This window comes from Vicugna pacos, chromosome 10, assembly GCF_048564905.1.
Source record: "Vicugna pacos chromosome 10, VicPac4, whole genome shotgun sequence".
NCBI classification, from domain to species: Eukaryota; Metazoa; Chordata; class Mammalia; order Artiodactyla; family Camelidae; genus Vicugna; species Vicugna pacos.
This window is the reverse complement of record NC_132996.1, coordinates 29807721-29826472: the sequence shown is the minus strand read 5'-3', so window position 1 is coordinate 29826472 and position 18752 is coordinate 29807721. Positions and strand designations below refer to the sequence as shown.

Genomic DNA, 18752 nt, shown 5'->3' with positions numbered 1-18752 from the left:
GAAGTCCCTGTCAGAAAAATTTAAGACTGACTGAGCTCAGCCCCTTTCCACAAGGAACACAGGACCTGACCCTGTTCTGTATCAGAGATTAAGAAAACTTGTATGGGAGAGAGAGACAAAGATATATTTGATTCTAGAATTCTTTTCAGGGTCCCAATATATGTTATGTTTAAGGGACCTTTTATCCAGAATCAGTACCAAGTCAACTGGGTCAAGCTTGATGGGGTAAGAGATTAATGCAGAAATGAAACAGCCCCACCAGTATACATGCTGTAGTTTTTCAATACAACCATCAGGAGGAGCCTTATGCTCCCAAATAGGCTTAAATTCAAATTCTTCTCCCCCTCCCTTCATAACCCCTTCCCAAAAGGTTAAGAAAATAGAACTTTCCCCCCAGCACCATCTTCCCACATCCTCTGCACCTCTCATATAGCTCTGAAAATTTCCAGTCAGTCTATTTCACCGCTAAAGATGATCTCCGTCTCAGGCATACACACAACAAACCCACACAAGCCCACATGAAATTCTGAACTGACAGAGAGGATACATATTTCTCTATTTTCTCAAATTTTGAAGACAGTTTTATTGACCAAGCTTTGGATCCCCAGTCTGGCCAGACAGACCTAAATGAAATCCTTGCTCAGAGTTCTCTGTCGCTTCATGTTCACAGACTCAGCTGGGGAGGGGTGCTCTGTCACAGAAAATGGCTGTAGGTTGGAGGGGAGCAGAATTTGTCATCCCAAAGTATGCCTTTTTGGCATAAACATTATTTAAGACTGGTTATTTTTAAGAAACAGCAGACACAGGAGAAGCTCAGAAAACCTTTTGTACGTGATATTTATTATTTATAAGTGAGCTCTCTATTTGTAAGTGTGTCTCCCTCTCTGTAACAAGAAATGGAGACTGGCTAAATCTCTAGAAACTTATCTGAGGAGAAGACATGGACTGAAACCTGCATAACAACCTTACCCTTGTTTAGTGTGCTTTTCCAGATTGCCTTTCATAAGTGTCTCCCCGACACCCCAACATCTTCTTTTGTCTTTGGCTGGAGATGATATTATTTAAGGTAGTGACCTGGGTCATTTCAGGGAGCTACTCAGTTCTCCTGGGTCTCTCCCATGTATACAGGAGTATACACAATATTAATTAAGCTTTTGCTTGTTTTTCTCCTGTTAATCTGTTGTTTATAACAAGGGGTTTCTGCCAAGAACCGAGAAAGGTAGAAGGAAAATTATTTCTCCTCGGCCACAAGGCTGAGCTCACTCTTCTCTGAGCCGAGGTGCAGGCCTGCTGGATGAAGCCCTCCCTGGATGAACTCCATTTTGTGGTGTGTCACTGACTGCATCTTCGAGGCTGGCAAGACCCACAGAGTTTCAGATAGCAGAAATACTCTATCCTTATCTAGAGCCCTTGAAAAAGTTTCCAGTTGTAGTTTATTTTGTCCGTTCTCCTGCAACACTGGCTGTCTGCAGCTATGTAAACACAGAACTGCATGATTCCAGAAAGTCTGCAATGTTCTCCTAGCGGAAGGTTCCACATCTTCCCACAGCAGCCCTCTTAGAAAGTTTTTCTTTCCTTATAGCCTCCCTCTGTTCACTCCCTCTGAAGAGGAACAAATTTCTATTCTTATTGTAGACGGTTATCAGAGATACCCCTTTTGGAAAGCCAAGGATCTATCCCCTCCTTCCCCCAAACATGGTCTAAGCCCGCCTGTCTTTTTCACCTGTCTATCTCGACTCATGGCCCAGGAAGTTTAGAAAACTCAAGCACCTGTCTCACCAAAGCAGGTCTGACATTTCCCAAACTGTTTCCGAGGCCACTTCCTCACCTCTACCACAAACCTTACATATGTGAAAAAAAAGACAACTTCCCCAGGCTGGTCTCCTTGCTGTTCAATCAGTGGCCACCAGTATGTTGTGTGCGCATTCCACCTGACTGGACAGCCCCTGTCCCGTGCGCTCTAGGCAGACAAAGGATTAGACTCTGCCTACAGTAAGTAGATCTTGCAACTTGTTGGAGAAATGTTTGAAACTCTTAGTATTCAAAGCCTTTGAAATGCTTTAAGGAGAGTAATAAAAACAGACATTATTGCTGATGTTAGAGGAATGGAAAATACTTGGGAAAATCTTATAATAATTCCAGTAGGAGATGAGCAAAGTCATGGGACACAGGCAAAGAGAAGAGACCAACGAGGCACATGTTCAGAGAGAACAATCTTCATAACATGCAGACATCAAGGTGTGAGTGGAGTCTGACACCCAGACACTTTGACACCTATACTCCCTTATCATAGCAGTCTGGACCCATTTTTCTGAGGCCAGCTAAACACCTCTTCAAATTACTTTGTATCTCAAGTCTTATTGTTGAGTCCTAGCTTCCCTAACTGCTGGGATCCTCCCGGTTTCTTTGTAATAACCTGTAGTTGGAATCCAGATAGATCCGTTGTCTTCTGAAATCTTCTGCTAATTTTTCTTTTTCCTCTTTATCAAAACCATATTAGTGGCTGAGCTATGATCAAGGAGGAAACATCAGTTTAACCAGCTACTAGACAGTGTGGAGTTCCCCGAAGAGAAAGAATTTCTTAGAAAGGCTCAGTCAGGGAGTTGCCCTCCCCTCTGCCCCCAAACAAATTTTGAGACCAGAGCCAGGCCAAGAGTAAGCAAGATAGGCACCCAGAGAGCAAAATTTAAGCAGACACTCATTAGTGAGAAGAGATGCCACTAGGTGGCCTCCAAGAGAATCCTGGAATGGTGACCATGTCCTTCTTTCCAGGTTTTGATGGGCCATCTCAAGTTGCTCTCCACAATCTAGCTTCAATACAGAGCGAAGGCATTTTGGGTGAGATCCCAAAATGCTCCTTGCTTCTCCTTGGTTAAGTAGTGTTCTCTCAACCAGTTTGACTGAAACCAGCCCCTTATCTTTCATTAACTTAACATTCTTTGTCTTGTTCCCTAATGTAGCTCCATAATGTCTATAAGGATGAGAAATTTGGATATAGATAAGATGAGGAATGTAAAGTAAAAAAAAAGGAGAATCCCAGTAGAGAAGAAAAAAAAAACCCTAAAATCTAAAATGTATTGAATGAAATAAATTCACAAAGGAAAGAAATTTAAGGTTACCAGGGGGAAAGGGGGTGAGAAGGGATAAATTGGGAGTTCGAGATTTGCAGATACTAACTAACATATATATAATAGATAAACAAGTTTCTACTGTATAGCACAGGACTGTATTCAATATCTTGTAGTAACCTATAATGAAAAGTAATACGTAAACGAATATATGTATGTATGTGTATGACTGAACTATTATGCTAAGCACTAGAAATTGACACAACATTGTAAACTGACTACATCATATATGTATGACTGAATTACTCTGTTGTACATTGGGAACTAATACAACTAATGCAACATTGTAAATTAACTATACTTCAATGAAAGATTAAAACAAAATAAATAATAAATAAACAAAAATAAAATTTATTGGATGAAATCCAAATTTTTTGAACAACAGAGGAAAGGCTAAGTTAACTGAATTTTAAGACACATCAATATAAATCATCCAAACAGAAACATTGAATAAAGCAAAAATATATTTAAAAATTAAGAATCTCAGAGGTATGTGAGACAGTTTCAAACTATTATATGAGCAATTAGAGTTGTAAAAGAAGAGATTTTTTCAAAAAAAATTTCAAAACACTATTGCCTGAATTTTTAAATAATTTGAACGTAAATAGTAGTCATGATTTCATATGCTCAGCAAATTGTGAGTAAGGCCAATTAAAAAAGAAAGCATATAGCTAAATGTATATATTTCAAATTGTAGAAAACAAGTAATATACACACACAGAAACAGAGCAGGACTCTGTAGGGTCCTCCCTGGTAGAAATCTTTTCCGTGTCCCCCATTTCTTTTTGTAGGAAATACACTTCATTCACAATCCCTGACCTTCCCTGAATTACAAAGGGTAGGCTCAAAAAGCTGCTAATCAGGGAAGGGAGGGAATGCAGAGACATGAGAGGAAGACTCAAGCAACAATAGTGCAGACTTGGGGCAGGGTCCTGGGTCTGCAAGGAATACACATAAGAGTATCTTTGAGTTCTTCCGCAGGAACTAGGGCCCCCACCCAGGTGGAGGATGGCAACTTCAGGCTGAGCACCAGATTCCTGTACAATGCCCTGTTACCTCAGCACCAGCCATTCAGGAGAACATCACAAGCCCTGCCACCCTCACCCCAAATTTGGCCCATTAAAAAAAAAACCATCAAAAAAAAAAACAAACACATCAGGGTGTTCACGTTTTTTTGAACCCTGAGCTTCATGTTCTTGTTGCTTGGCTCTGCAATAAACCTCTCTCTGCTTAAAGCTCCAAAGTTTCGGTTTCTTCAGCTTCACTGTGAACTTCTATTCAGACACACACACACACACACACCTTAAAAGTAGCCATAGATAAAGACACTTTCATTACATAACAGAAAACTATTAAAAAAAAATTTACCAAAATTTTCATGGGGAACAACAGTCAGGGGAAGAAAAAAGACACATACCACATGACACAGGGTGTGCCTTCACCCCCAGGCCTGGGGGTTGACTAACTGATTAATTGGTTGACTGATTGACTGATAACTCATGACACGTGGTGCACTTCAACCCCAAGGCCTGGGGCTGGAGGAACAAACCTTCTCATAGAGACATGACACGGGGTGTGCCTCCATCCCCAACCCCGTGTCACCCTCAGGCCTTCTGATTGACTGATTGATTGATTGAGTGACAACTCCGTTTCCCAGAGCTCTGGTTGATTGAGGGCTCAGGTTTCTTGTGTTCTGGATTTTTCTTTTCCCCTTCCTCTCCCTTCCCCCAATGCTCATTTCTATCTAAGCTACCTTAGATTCCCTCCTCTAGTTATAGAATCCCAAATCTTGGGGACGTTGAGAGTGAGGACCGCTCTAGCTACTTCCTGCTGATCTGGGGTGATGATGGAGCTTGTTGGGGTCCCAGATTAGCTGGCTGTCCTTGCACAGGATGTGAGTAAAGGGTTGGTGTTCATCGAGGTGCTTGTATATGTGTGGTCTTGGCTGATTGGTTGATTACCTTGTTATATAATCATTTGAAGTTTATCTCTAGAGGAGAAGAAACACTTTTCATGAGAAGGCTGAAAAGACAGAGGTCAAATATAGAGAGCTAATCCTAGCCAAAGGATGAAAGGGGCAAACAAGGGTCTTAAAAATTTTTGAATTCTGTGCTTTCTGTTGGTTTAGGGTTTAGAAAGCAGATGTTGGAGTGTTAGTCCAGTGAACTAAAGGAGGAGTAAAAAGAGGGACCCTAATGTCAGAGACATTTTCAATTAGTATTAAAACAGTTTGGTGGGGGCCCTCAAAGAGAAAAGATTTGAACCAGGAGACATTTAAGGAAGAGGTTTCTCTAACAGGGATCCATAGTCCCCTAGGGCGATGGAAGAGTCTCACTGCAGTGTTGCTTGGAAAGCAGTCGCAGATCGCTAAGAGGTTCACGAGAATGTGTGCGGTGAACCAGATCTCATCAGGGTTTTCCAGGGGTTGGTCGGTGAGATCTGTTCTAGCTCCCAGAGAAATGGATAGGGTCTTATGACATAGGTGGAAGGGAAGAGACTCGTCTGGTGATGGTAATAGTGTAGCAGGATTGAGAGTCCCATAAACAGAGAGAGTGACATCTGGGTTTTCCAGTAGTAATGCTTGATATTTAAGAGGCCGAACATCTGAGAGCCAAAAATGTCTCTTGCCTTTTAAAAGGTCAGAAACTTGATGGTTAGCATATGCTTGTATAGGGGTCCCCAGAGTTAGCTTAAAAGCTTCCTTCAGGAGAGTGGAGAGGGCTCCCAACACTCTTAGGCAGGAAGGCCAGCCTCAAGCAGTGGGATCTAGCCGCTTGGAGCGGTATCCCATAGGCTGTTGGGTAGGATCCAGCCGTTGGGCGAGGACCCCCAAGGCTATTCCTCCTCTCTCATGAACAGAGAACTGTAAGGGCTTTGTGGGATCTGGAAGCCCCAAGGCTGGGGATCTCACTAGGAGATTTTTTTGATTCTTCCATTGCTTCCTGTTGGGAAGGACCCCATTGGAGATGTCTTTCCAATCATCTACACCTAAGGCCCCTTCTGGGCAGCTGGGGACCTCAGATCTCCATGAATCAGCTCATGGATCTGGTGTTTAAAGTATTGAACAATAGAGGCAGGGCTAAAGAGGCAAAAAGGATTCAGGGACAACAGCAAAAGGCGCAGTTCTTAGCTGCAGCCTTCATCTCCGCACCACCTCAGATTTACCCTCTACCAAGGTCCGTGGTGAGGACAGGATCCAGGATGCCTGCATCAGAACCACTGTCTCACCAAAAAGGAACCTGCTTTAAGTACAGCCAGGAGGGCCACTGGAAAAACAAATGCCCCGTGTATGGGAAAAGTCCACCAGGACCCTGCCCCATATGCAAACAAAAAGGCCACTGGAAGCGGGACTGCCCCCAGTCCCAAAGGGGGCTTGCGGCTCCCAAACCAATGATGGCTGAGATGACTACAGACTGACGGGGCCCGGGACCCTTCCTGGCTCCCACAGGACACCGGGTCATTTCTCTGGCAGAGCCTTGGGTAACCCTTGATGTGGCAGGTAGAAAAGTTGTCTTCTTATTAGGTAAGGTAGGTAAGGGAGCCACCTACTCTGTGCTGACTGCTTTCCCTGGACCCTTGCCCTCCCAATCCTGTGTAATAACGGGGATCAATAGAAGGCCCCCAAACAAGGTGCTTACTAAAAATTTACTTTTACACAGGAGTTTTTGCTGTTGTCTGAGTGTCCCTTCCCCTCGTTGGGAAGGGACCTACTTGCTCAGTAAATCCCAAGAAATAATCCAATTCAAAGACCCTTACATGAAAGACACACACCCCAAAAAAGGTCTCTTGGCTTTGGGAGCCTGCCTCAGTCCCAAGCCAGAAGAGGTCTCCCTCTACCCCATATTAAGTCTCAAGGAAACCCTCCTGTCTGGGAAACTGACGTCCCTGACAGAGCTACTATTGTCAGGTTAGCATCAGAAACGGAACCACGTGAGGCCACAGGCCAGCCTCTTCACATCAAAGGCCAAACCAAGAGCCTTAATGAAAAAACCTCTCAAACCCAGGAAGACTCCTCAAAAGTGTTTGTAAATAGATGGCCAAATGGGAGGCCATCGGTTGGACTAAACTGACCATCGCTGATATTTGGAGCCTAATAAACATTTTTTGGAAAAGTCTCCCCTAAGCTAAATGAGAAAAAACAAAACTGTCTTTGTTTTACAAATCTAGTCTCTACAGGACCAGAGGTGTGGCTCTAAAACTGATACAAAGCCCACCGACCCTTCCACCACTCCCCAAACCTCCCCTATGTATTTACCTTAAGAAGCAAGTATTTTAAAAAAGATGTTTTTTCTGGCCTTTGAAAAACAAAGTCTTTCTAGGAAAAACTTGCCTTTGAGATACAAATATTCTACCTTGTCTTCTCCAGGAACTCTGATCTCACCATCTTTTTAAAATGCAAATTTCAAAAAGGGGGGTGGGGAGGGATAAATAATTTGGAACTTAATTTGTGAAGGACAAGTAAAAATTTTATCTCTTTTTCATAAATATTAGTAAAGAGGCTTAGCCATCTAGATGGGCAACTTTGATTTGTTCTATCTGCCAAAAACCCCAGTTTAAATCCAACCTCTTTTGGAGCCAGTGGTTTTTACTTTGTTATATCTGATTCATGACTGAAATTTAAACATGGAAACTATAAGGTGTCTGGTTTGTGTGTCATAGATGTATGGTATTGGCACAATTAAATGGTAAAAGAGCTCTTTAATTGGCTGAAAGGAGATTAAGTACTTATATAAATACTCAAACATAGAGAAAACTGGCTAAAATAAATTTCAGGTTCACATTATCCAAAAAGGATTCAGTGCTGGTATTGGTATTGAAGCCAGCTTAAGCTCGTTGGTTTAATTAATATAAACTTGTCTTTAGAGACAACAGTGTTAAGTATAATACTTCGGTTGTGCCCAGGCTTATAGAGGTCAAGCAAAACTTTATTATATCTGTTACAAATTTGTCAACAAAAAAAGTAACTCAATGTAAAAAAAATTTCAAAAAGTAAACAAAATAAGAGATCTGGGGTAAATTCTATAGGAGTTTTCTTTTGAAAGTATCTACCTAAAATTATCTCTCCAAATTTTGGTACTTAAAACTAAGTTAAAAAGTTCACTGACTACCTATGTCATTTATAAAACATTAAAACATTAATTGATGGGCAGATCTAAGTTTATCTACCTTTGCCTTAGGAAAAAAAAAAAAAAACACTAAAGCGTAAGTTTCCAGTCAGGAAACGGTGATATGACAACCAATTCACAGTTGCTTGCTTCTTGGTTTTTGCCAGAGATTCATGGTTTTTGAGGGTTAAAATAATAATACATGTAGTTAAAGCTCCTAAAATAAGTATTTCAGTATACAGTGGGAAAGTAAGATGTATGTTTCAGTAAGAGTTTCGTAAAAAAAACTACGGAAAAAAAAAAGAGGTTTCACACATAATCAGGATTTTAAAAATCTAACAAATTCAAAAAGTTCTTTGTAGCCCCAGGTAACTTTAAGATGCTTTAAAGAAAACTTGAGACATCTCAGATATTAAGCTAACTAGGATTATTTAATATGTTAAGTTAAATATAATCAGTCATAATTCCAGTCATTACAAACAAATCTCTATCAATTACAGGTGTTTAACCATGCCTTTTAAATCTTTTTGTTGTTACAGAATGTCAAGTTGTTACAAAGGTGCTTCATCTTTAAAAAAATTCATCAGAAGTCAATGGAAACAGTGGGTTACAACAGTCCCAGTCAAATGATGGCCCATACCCTCAGCACTCTGGACACAAAAACAAAAGGCTGTCCTGCCCCTGGGGCCCCGGGATTAGGCATTCAGAGGTTTTTTGCTCCCTGATAGGCAGGGTCAATGCTCCTACTCAGCCTGGAAGTGGTTTCAGAAGACGACCATCATCCCTCTACAACCCCTTAAGAAGATTATGGGAGTAAAATCTCTGAGATGGGGATGAGACAGGAAGGGGGCAGGGCACAGCCATTCAAGGAATAACACAGCAATTAATACCAGAATGGCGAAAGATTCAACCCCCACTAGGCCTTGAGGCTCAAAATGGTCTTTCACTTTATGTTTAACATGTATGAAGTATAAATATTATGTTATATTTATATCATAGACATACTTAAGGTATGGAAATTTTTAAAGAACTCAGTTATTTACTGGTTTACGTGATCTTAAAGATTTTCTTAATCAGATTTTATTTTTCATTAGTAAAAATAAGATGTAAAAAATGTTTCATAGAGTTTTACTGAGGAATAATAAATATAAATCTTCTAATAGGGCTGCACGTGGCTCATAGTGGCTGCTAAAAACCACTGCTGATGGATTTTTACTGACTGTTAATCATCATTTTGTGCCAACTACCCCACACACATGCACATACATATCGTCTTCTATCATGTTGGCCCCAGGCTGTGCTAGATGATAAGTAGGTGCTTAGGTTACGCTTGTGAATGAGTGAATACCTGCCTTTAAAGACTCCATTCTCCCAGTATGTCTAGGCTTAGATCCTGGTCATACAGCCACGTGCATTTTGATAGCCCAAACACCCTAGCACAGATTCTACTCCACAGGCACCTAGCAAGTGTTAGTTACTGGGTATCTGTCTAATCTGGTCCACACGACTGACCCACAATGTAGGCTTCTTGGAGGTCTGCACTAGATCTGTGAGGGCCACAAGGAAGGTAAAAAATTCTGAGTAGATGCGTCCAACATTCACAGAAGAGAGTTCCTCTAAATCCTCATGAGAACATGCAGATTCAACATTCTTACTCCCTAGAACACATTGGCCTACAGAGGAAAGCCATCACCAGCTCTATAAGTTTGATTCTTCCTGTTTCTAAGCATAACACCTTAAGTCACTCAGTCTCTGGGAATCTCAAAATCTTCTGATAAATAAACTAAAACCTCTTCTAGGTTCTGCTTTCTCCCAGGGTCCTTAAGAGAACAGAATATCAGTCTTTACATTAGAATATTGTACATACTATCAAGCATTGTGCTTGTAAGCAAGTTTTCACTAAGTCCTCACCTTTTTTGGCAGACCAGACTAGGTTTCTTCTCACTACAAGTATCAAATTATCCCATTTTCACAAAATGCCTAATAATAAAAATAGCAGTCATAATAACAGCTAAAACTTCTGTAGCATTTACTATGGGCCAGGAACTATTAGATGCATTACATATATTAATACATTTAATCATTAAAACAGTCCAACACACTAAACAGACCAAAGCACAGATGGATGAAAAGATTTGCAAAAGAGCACACAGCCACTTAGTAGAAGGTGGCATTCTAACCAGACTGTTGAGTCCAAAACCGCTGAGAAGCATGAAACAACAAGTTTCTAGAAAGCTAGAGCAGTCATAACTGGCTTACCCATGCTGGGCCACAGTTAAGTGGTTGAAGATGCAACAAATCTGAATTGAGCTGGAGGGCTCAGATGCAAAGGGCCAACCAAAGACTGGATTACTTGTGAGGTGCAATTGGAAGAGGGGTAGTTTCGCTTTGGTAGAAAAAAACTTTGAAGAATGTCTGGCTCCTCACTAACTGCTGGGTAAGGACCAGGAAACACTTAGACTTCATCAAGGTTAGGATGTGAGACGTTAGATGATGAAAATAGGCACAGGGAGAATGCTTAAGGAAAGAATACCTTGGAATGCATGGATTGTGTCAGTGCCTTATGGTGATGGACCAGCACGTCGGAAATACCGTTTTTCATTTTAACTTCAAAAATCTCTCTTAACAATGGGTTTATTCGAGTTAACAATGCAAGAACTAAAGCCTAGTGGTTCAAGGACTTTGCAAGTTCACATGCCTGTGTACAGCAGGGATCCTTTTCCACCTGAGCCATGGTGAGACTTCAGAGACTGTCTTCTGCCCCGTTCCTAGAGGCCTTTCTCCTGGTTCGTTCACTGTAGGCAGAGATGGCAGTATTTGCAAAGCTTGGGAGGGGCGTGGTTGTAGACCCTCAGTCCTGTGTCTAAGAGATAAAGAGTTCAAGCCCTGGGAAGGGCTAAAAGTTAGGGCCTGTGTCTCATGGCTTAGATAGCACCCTTACCTCAACCCTCCTAACCCTGTGTGCACAGGAACTCCTGCTTGGGACTGCACAGGGGTTAGTCATAGGTGAAGAATTATTTTCCTGCCATTTATGAGCTCTTGCATTACCAACTGCCCCACAACCATAGCTGACTTCCTCTAACCAACGTCCAACTGCTCCCAACAGTCCTTCGACTTGTATGTTTCCCAGTGCTGGTGATGGTCCTGGTTCCCCGCTTTCTAGCCTAAATTCACGCTTCTGTAGCCACATTCAGACTCCTCAGACCCCAGAGAGGCAGGCAGAGGTCCTCAACGAATGGTTAGGGACATAAACTTCATCCTGCCATCAGGCCAACATATATTGAGCATCTACATGTGCTGGAGAATGTTGATTTAAGTGGAGGTGATGCCTGAATCACAGCCCCTGCCCTCAAAGTTTATTGCTAAAGACTTAAAAAAAAAACTGTATAATTTAAATGTATCAGATTGTGCTGAATAAAATCAAGTGCATTTTTATTGCAATGTTAAGTCTCACCAGGGCCTCAGTTCCCCTGGAATGGTGTGAAGCCAGCACAGAGTCACTTCCAGAGCCCTGTCAGGGCAACAAGATGACATGTGTATCTCACTGATGTGTTAATTTGTTAATACACTTTATGGAAGGACTTCTTTAGGGTAATAAACCATGTCCACTCCTCTGACTAGAGAAGAAGGTGGTTGCTGACCAGGAAGTCAGAATACACTGGGTTGTTACTTATTCTATCTGTATCTAAATGCATCTCTTTGCAGCATTTTTTACCATGTGCTTATCTCAGGGGAGGAGGGGTAAGATCACTTCGATGCCTTGTTGCCAGGCTGGAACCAGCCTAGCATTGTTGTCTTTGGCACCTCTGTATGCTCTAACCCCATGGTTTCCGTAGCTGGCAAACACCAACGATATTCTCATAACACTGATCTCAAGGCACTGAACCTGTCGCTGGGTGACCTCTAATCCCTCAGGTTCACTAGATACTTCCGCAAACTCATGGTGTAATAAAGACCTTATTTTAAGGTCTGGCCCAGTTCATGGCCCTAGTGCTCCAAACGTCTACAGCATACGTCATCAGACAAAAAAAGAAATGTTCTTTGGCAACTGCAATAAACCACCACTTGAAGTCAAGGTAATTACCAGCATTATTAAAGACATTCTTGGTTTTACGGTCTTTTCTTTGCCCTGTGCTGAGTGGGCTGCTGTGGCAAAGAGGAGAAGCAGTGGTAGTTGCATGGGCAACACTCTGTAGCCTACTGTGTATTTCCTTTTCTCTTTTTTTCTTTTCATGGCTATCCAGCAACTCTTAGGAAAACATGGAGAGCACAATGATTGAAAATTGTTCACTAAAATCAACCTTTCACATAACCACATTAAAATGAAAATTTATCAGTGGAAACTCAGGGAAGCTGAAAAAGTTGCCCTATGAATTTGGCTTCAGGACGCTCAGAACACATGCTCAGGAAAGAACAGGCAGACCCTGCACACAGGGGGCTTGGTTGTTCACTTTTGGAGTCTCCTGTCACAATGGATGGGCAAACAGCTTAGAGGGATGCCCCAGAGTGGCAGGAATATCCAGACATGTACATAGAGATGTGGGAACAAGAGGAATAGAAAGACACAGAAACATCATCCACCCTTAGTTTATTATTTTGTGTAATAAAGAACATTTTAATAAGCTCCGACTCTATTCAAAGCATTGTGCTTAGAATGAGTATCATAGTCCACAGGGAAAGGGGAGAGATAGATAAGGAAGAGGGAGTTTCAAGTGTGACAGGCATTTCTAAACAGAAAGAAACACCAGTCTCACGGGCCTGTCAGTACATGACACATTACACGGCTTTAACATGCACCAGATTTGCCATAGCCCCACTTTTGCTTATTGGGCTTGCCTCCCTATTACCCTATATTCCAATGATTCTGTGATGTTCTTCTCCTTTAGTGATCAAGGGCAAAGGATTTTGCAAAGGTCAGAAGTTCACCTGTGTCTAGACAGAACCAAGGGACCTGATTTCATCCATCTTCAAGGAAATACACTGCCCTGGGTGGCCTGCACAAGGCTTGTTGAACCCTGGCATCTTAGTCTTTCTGCTTCCTGTATTGAATCTATAACCACCGTTGCTGCCACCATTGAAAATGGGATCTTATCTGGCCGAGAGGTCCTCCTCACCTGGTGTGTGGGTGACACCTACACCTACAGCCTGCTGTGAAAGCCTTTTCTCCAGCCCAGGACTTCTTTCACACCTAGTACAAGTATCTCCTTTTTCTTTCTTTCCCAGCTAATTACACACATACTTTACCCTTTATGGCATGAGGAATACATGCCAACCTCCATTCATGTCCAGTTCCAACCTGAATTAATTTCCTCTCCAGGCTCTGATTATACATAACTTCTAATAAACTCTTTCTCATCAAGATTCATAATAAAACTTCTTCCTCTGGACCAAGAATTGACTTACTTCTTTATTTGAATTAACTGTACTGTGTAAAAACTGAGCATTCGTATTTTAGATATACACTGTGCACAATAGTCATCAATAGAAATTAGCTCAAATAGATACTGCTTCACTGATGACAATATTCCAGAAAAGGCAACCAACTTTGCACAAGGAACAAAAGAAGTGAAAGTCATTGGTTGTGGGAACATCCAGTCCTTAAGGAAAAGACAACTGTAGATGGAATCTGCTGTAAATTTTTTGGATCATGCCACAGGACATCAGAGCTGCTGTTAGTAGGATAAGAGTATTTGAGCACAAAATGAGTATCAGTTGAGCACATGCTAAGCACCTTGCACTGTGTTTAAGTTTTCACACAGCTTACTATACTTCACCCTCATAAAAAAGGGAGCAGCAGAAGAAAGAGTTGTGTCTGAAAGATTTTTTTTTGACAGCTGTCCATCTATTTTAATATATTTCTTAGAAACTTGTGCCAGTCATATTATCCTTATGTTTATAATCTCTTAGTCCTTTCCCAGATAGGAAAGTGTAAATGTCACTTTTTTTTTAATTTAAAAAAATTTTTAATTTTTTTGGGGGGTAGGTAATAAGGTTTTTTAAAATTTATTTTTATTTTAATGGGGGTACTGGGGATTGAACTCAGGACCTGGTGCATCCTAAGAACACGTTCTACTACTGAGCTCTACCCTCTCCCCTGTAAATGTCATGTTTTTGATGATGGCAGAGAGAATAACTGGAGTATGCTACTGCGAATCTGCTTAGTTTTAATGCTGTAGATGACAGGATTCATAAAAGGGGGGAAAAACAAATAGATGTAGCTCATTGTGATGTGTACCAGATGAGGGGCTTTCTTCCCAAATGTGTGGAAGAATGTCAAACCAACCACAGTGACATAGAAGACTAAGATGTAGCAGATGTGGGAGACACAAGTGTTGAGGGCTTTGGCCCTCTCTCCAGAAGCAATGCTCACGACAGTCTTGAGAGTCATAATATAGGAGCAAAAGATTGTCAGACAGTCCAGTAGGGCCATAGAAAATATCACCACAATAGGATACAGGTGATCGAAGGTGATGTCAGCACAGGAGTTTTATAACATCCTGATGGAGGCAGAATGCATGAGAGAGGACATGAGATCTGCAACAGGAAAACCAGTAGAGAAGCAATATTGGGGGCAAGATGAGAACAAATCCCCTCATAAAAATGCCCACCCTAGTCTTTATCACTTGAGTGTTGGTAAGAATGGAAGTGTATCTCAGAGGGTTGTGCATGGCAATGAACTGATCATAGGCCGTGGCAAGCAAAATTCCAGACTCTATGATGGAGAGACTATGGATGAAGTAGGCCTGAAGAAAGCAGGCTCCACGGCTCATTTCTCTGCGACTCATCCACACCATGCACAGCACAGTAGGCATGGTAATCAGGGTCATCCCAAGGCCTGCAGCTGCCAGCATGGCTAAGAAATAGTACCTAGGCTCCTGAAGGCTACGGTCATTTCTGAAGAGAAATATGAGAATGCTGTTGCCAAGAAGGATGGAGATGTAGACTACAGATAATGGGATGGAGATCCAGTGGTGGGCCTTTTCCAGGCCCACAAATCCAGTCAGCAGAAAGGGTGAGACACGTGTGTTGAGTCCCATGATGGGCACTATAATAGAACAAGGCTTCTCTTAAGGAAACCCTATGTATAGGTCTGCAGGTCTTCAGAAATTTTCCTTTAGTGACCTCTGTTTTTCTGAGTGTAGAGCTTCCCTGAACTGCAGTGACACCAAAGAAATGAAGCATCCATTCTTGGGAGAGTCTCGGAGATGGAAAGAAATAACAGTAATAGGAACAACAACTACAAATTTAGTTCCTAGTAAATCTGCCAGGCAACATACTAGGCACGGAGGATACAGTCATGAGTGCACACAGAGTTGGTTCTTGTTCTTGTGAACCTCAAAGCTTCAATAGCTTCAAGGAATAAAAGAGAAATAACACTGACATAAAATAAAATGATGATAGAAGACTTACAGTATTCCACAGGAGCATGTAGATTACTTACTTTAATAAATCTGGCAAGGTTTGGGAACAGTCAAGGAAGGCTTCCTCAGGGTAATATCTGACAGGTGTGTGGGAATCGATTGTATAAAGAAAGGGAAATTTTTGTTTTTTCCAGAATTTTCTCAGAAGAGAAATTTCTGAGGCAAGAATGAATTGAAAAAATAATGGATATTCAATGCAGTTATAAAAACGCAGGTGAGAGCAACAAATGATTAGATTGCCGAGGTCTGATTTGTTTGAAAAATCATACAAGAGGGCTAACGTGATACCACAGGTAAGGCTCTAAAATCGTTGACCATCTGTGCTTTGTAAATACATTTATCAGTGTTGGGATAAACTAGGACATGAGAAATGCCAATATATCATCATAGACATTAAGGAGAATTTTCTAGAGTGAGTTTATAACATATATGTATAACTCCTCTAAGACCTCTACACTTTGACTTTTAGAAAACTCCTTAGTTGAGGTCCCAGCTCCTCCAATTTTTAACCATGTAATTTTGGGCAAATCCTTTGGACTCTCTCAGCTTACAATCCTCAGCTGGAAATAAATGAGACTAGCCAACTTCGTCTTGTCCTGTGAGGAGTAAGTGCGATATAATTTCAGAGTTGGTCACTGGTAAGACACTGTGCATTTGTAGGGGGTTGGGTTACATTTATTGTAAAGGGCCATTCTGATTCTGTCTGGCAGAGGCAGGTGGGAAGCCATCACACTCAGCTATGTTGACTCATTCTGATTTATTCAAAATATTTAGTGGAGAAGAGGTTTAGGATAGTGGGGTTTTAAGAAGGCTTGGGGTGATAGTGACTGAAGCGAAAAGCTAGGATTAGCGAAAGGTTACTGGTGTCTGTTGTGGGGTGGGGAGAAATGAGAAGAGGGGGGCACTTTGGTGAGCACAGACCAGACCATCTTGAGGCTTGGGCTGCCTATGAGGTTGGGGGCGGGGGCAAACTTGACCTTGGTAGAATTCAGAAGAGAATCAAAAGTATAAAACAGAAACAGAAACAAAACAAAGCAAAATAACAACAAGAAACAGTATTTTGGCAGGGATGGGTCTCCCTTAGTTGCCTATTTGCACACGTCTAGTCAGTGTTGTTTCCTATGCCAGGCTGAGGCAGAGGGAAACAGAGATAGAGAGAATAATTGCTTCTTATTACACAACAAACATGGTCTACATGTGTTGCATATGCCCCCTTACTTTTAACAGAATGCCCACAGAAGTCTTATTTTCCCCATTTTTAAATAACTGATCCTGAAAATGATTCAAAGCACTTCAAAAGGTCAAAATGCAAGGAAACAGCTGAGTTGTTCTTTTTCTGTATGACATTAGACAAGAGGAATTCCAGAAATTTATAATCTGTTCAGTAGAATCTGTGAGAAAATCAGCTTTTTTTCCCTCCTCAATTCATTGTGCTAAGCTTTGGGTTTACAAAGGAACAGATAGTAAAACATTATCCCTGGAGTCAAAGGATTTCATTTATCGTGGAGTAACATATATAAATGTAAAGTTAGAAAATATTCTACTAGATAAAGAAAAGATAATAAATGTAATAAATACAAAGTGAAATTTGAGTTAAGAGGAAGAAGCATCTGAATCTTCTGGGGAGACTTTCACATAGGATGTGCTCTAAGAGGTGAATCTGGAAGGCCAAAGAAGATTCCATGATAAATGCAGAGAACAAGGGAGAAGAGGGTAATTCATATTCTAGGCTTAGGAAAGAGCATGTTTGAAGGCAGAAAAAAATGCAAGAAAGACTAAATGTATTGGAAAGCAACAGGATATATGTTATTGGGTAATTGGGAAAACTAGATGAGATTCAGTAGTTGTGGTCTTGGTGACAGGAAATTGAGAGGTGCCTTCTCTTTCCTACAGCCTGTCTTATGAACAATGTTAATCATTATTTGCTCAATAAAAAAAAGTCTTAATATGTCATCTTTCTGTGTTCACATTCAAGGACTAAGCATCTCTGCTTGGTTCAAGCAAGTAATGAGCATACTTTGTGGAGCTGGATGGCGGTAATGTGTGTGTGTGTGTGTCTGTGTATGTGTGTGGGTGTGGGTGGGTGTGTCAAGAGGCTAGGGATTGGAGGAACAGTTAATTGGTGATTATAATCATGTACTCAATGACATAGTTTGAAACAAAGTCCCATAATTCTAAGACTGTTGCCTTATAACCTTGAAAACTATATCCATCAACTCAAAGGAGGGTCCATCTCTGGGAAGCCCTTGATCTTATATTGATGAAAAACTATTTCTCCAAACTAAACATTCTGTTTGAGAAACTTGCAGTCTTCAGGAGAGACTGAATCTCTCTTCCTTTAAAAGTCTTCTCAAGGAGCAACACTAGCCAGACATTTATGTGACAAATTTTACAACATTTGCTTTTCCTTGGGCTCTTTATCCCACTTGTTTTCAATCTTCATTCCCCCAATCCTTGTTTGCCTTTAAAGTTTTCTTTTTATCTTCTGCATTTCTGATCTCAGCTCGGCTCTCTGACTAGGTAATCTATAACTAACAGTGCTATCTATCCTGATGGATAGTATCCAGCAGACCTCACTTAATAAAAGAACTCTCATTAGAAGTTTCAGCACATAATGTTTGTTCTTTTCCAAATCCATGGATTGATTATTTGACCTACAGTTACACTAAATTCTTGACCTTCTTACTAGTGACTGTTGGCTCTGAATGGTCTTCTATCCAAAGCATCCAGCAGAGTTTTCACTTAGGTAGTGTCCCTTGCTGGTAAAAATGATGACCCCCTTCCCCTCCCCCCTCCAACCCAACACCAGGTCCACTCCCTCTCTGTGTGGGTTTTGAGATGCTTAAAATCTGCAGTGCCTATACTTCAACATGGAAGAGAATGAACAAAGAAGTTCTCCTCTGCCTTTGGTTTACAGGATTTGTACAGTTATTTCCTGATGGATCCTGGGCTCACCTCTGGAAATACGTAGAAATTTAAAGCATGTTTAATGTCAAATCCCTCAAAGTGTGTCTTTGCCCTAATCTGAGAATGGTCTACTTGACAATGTTTTCTTTCTGTTCTATACTGTTGGTCATCATAGTGCCTCCTCTCCATAG

At 41.2% G+C, this 18752-nt stretch overlaps 1 protein-coding gene and 1 pseudogene across 3 annotated transcripts in view; both read right to left on the bottom strand.

The window, feature by feature from the left end:
* Window positions 1-18752, bottom strand: part of LOC102530707 (olfactory receptor 51M1-like) — a 259108-nt gene that overhangs the window by 17936 nt on the left and 222420 nt on the right. The gene's annotated exons all lie outside the window — the stretch shown is intronic.
* LOC102527829 (olfactory receptor 51B6-like) lies at window positions 14337-15273 on the bottom strand (annotated as a pseudogene).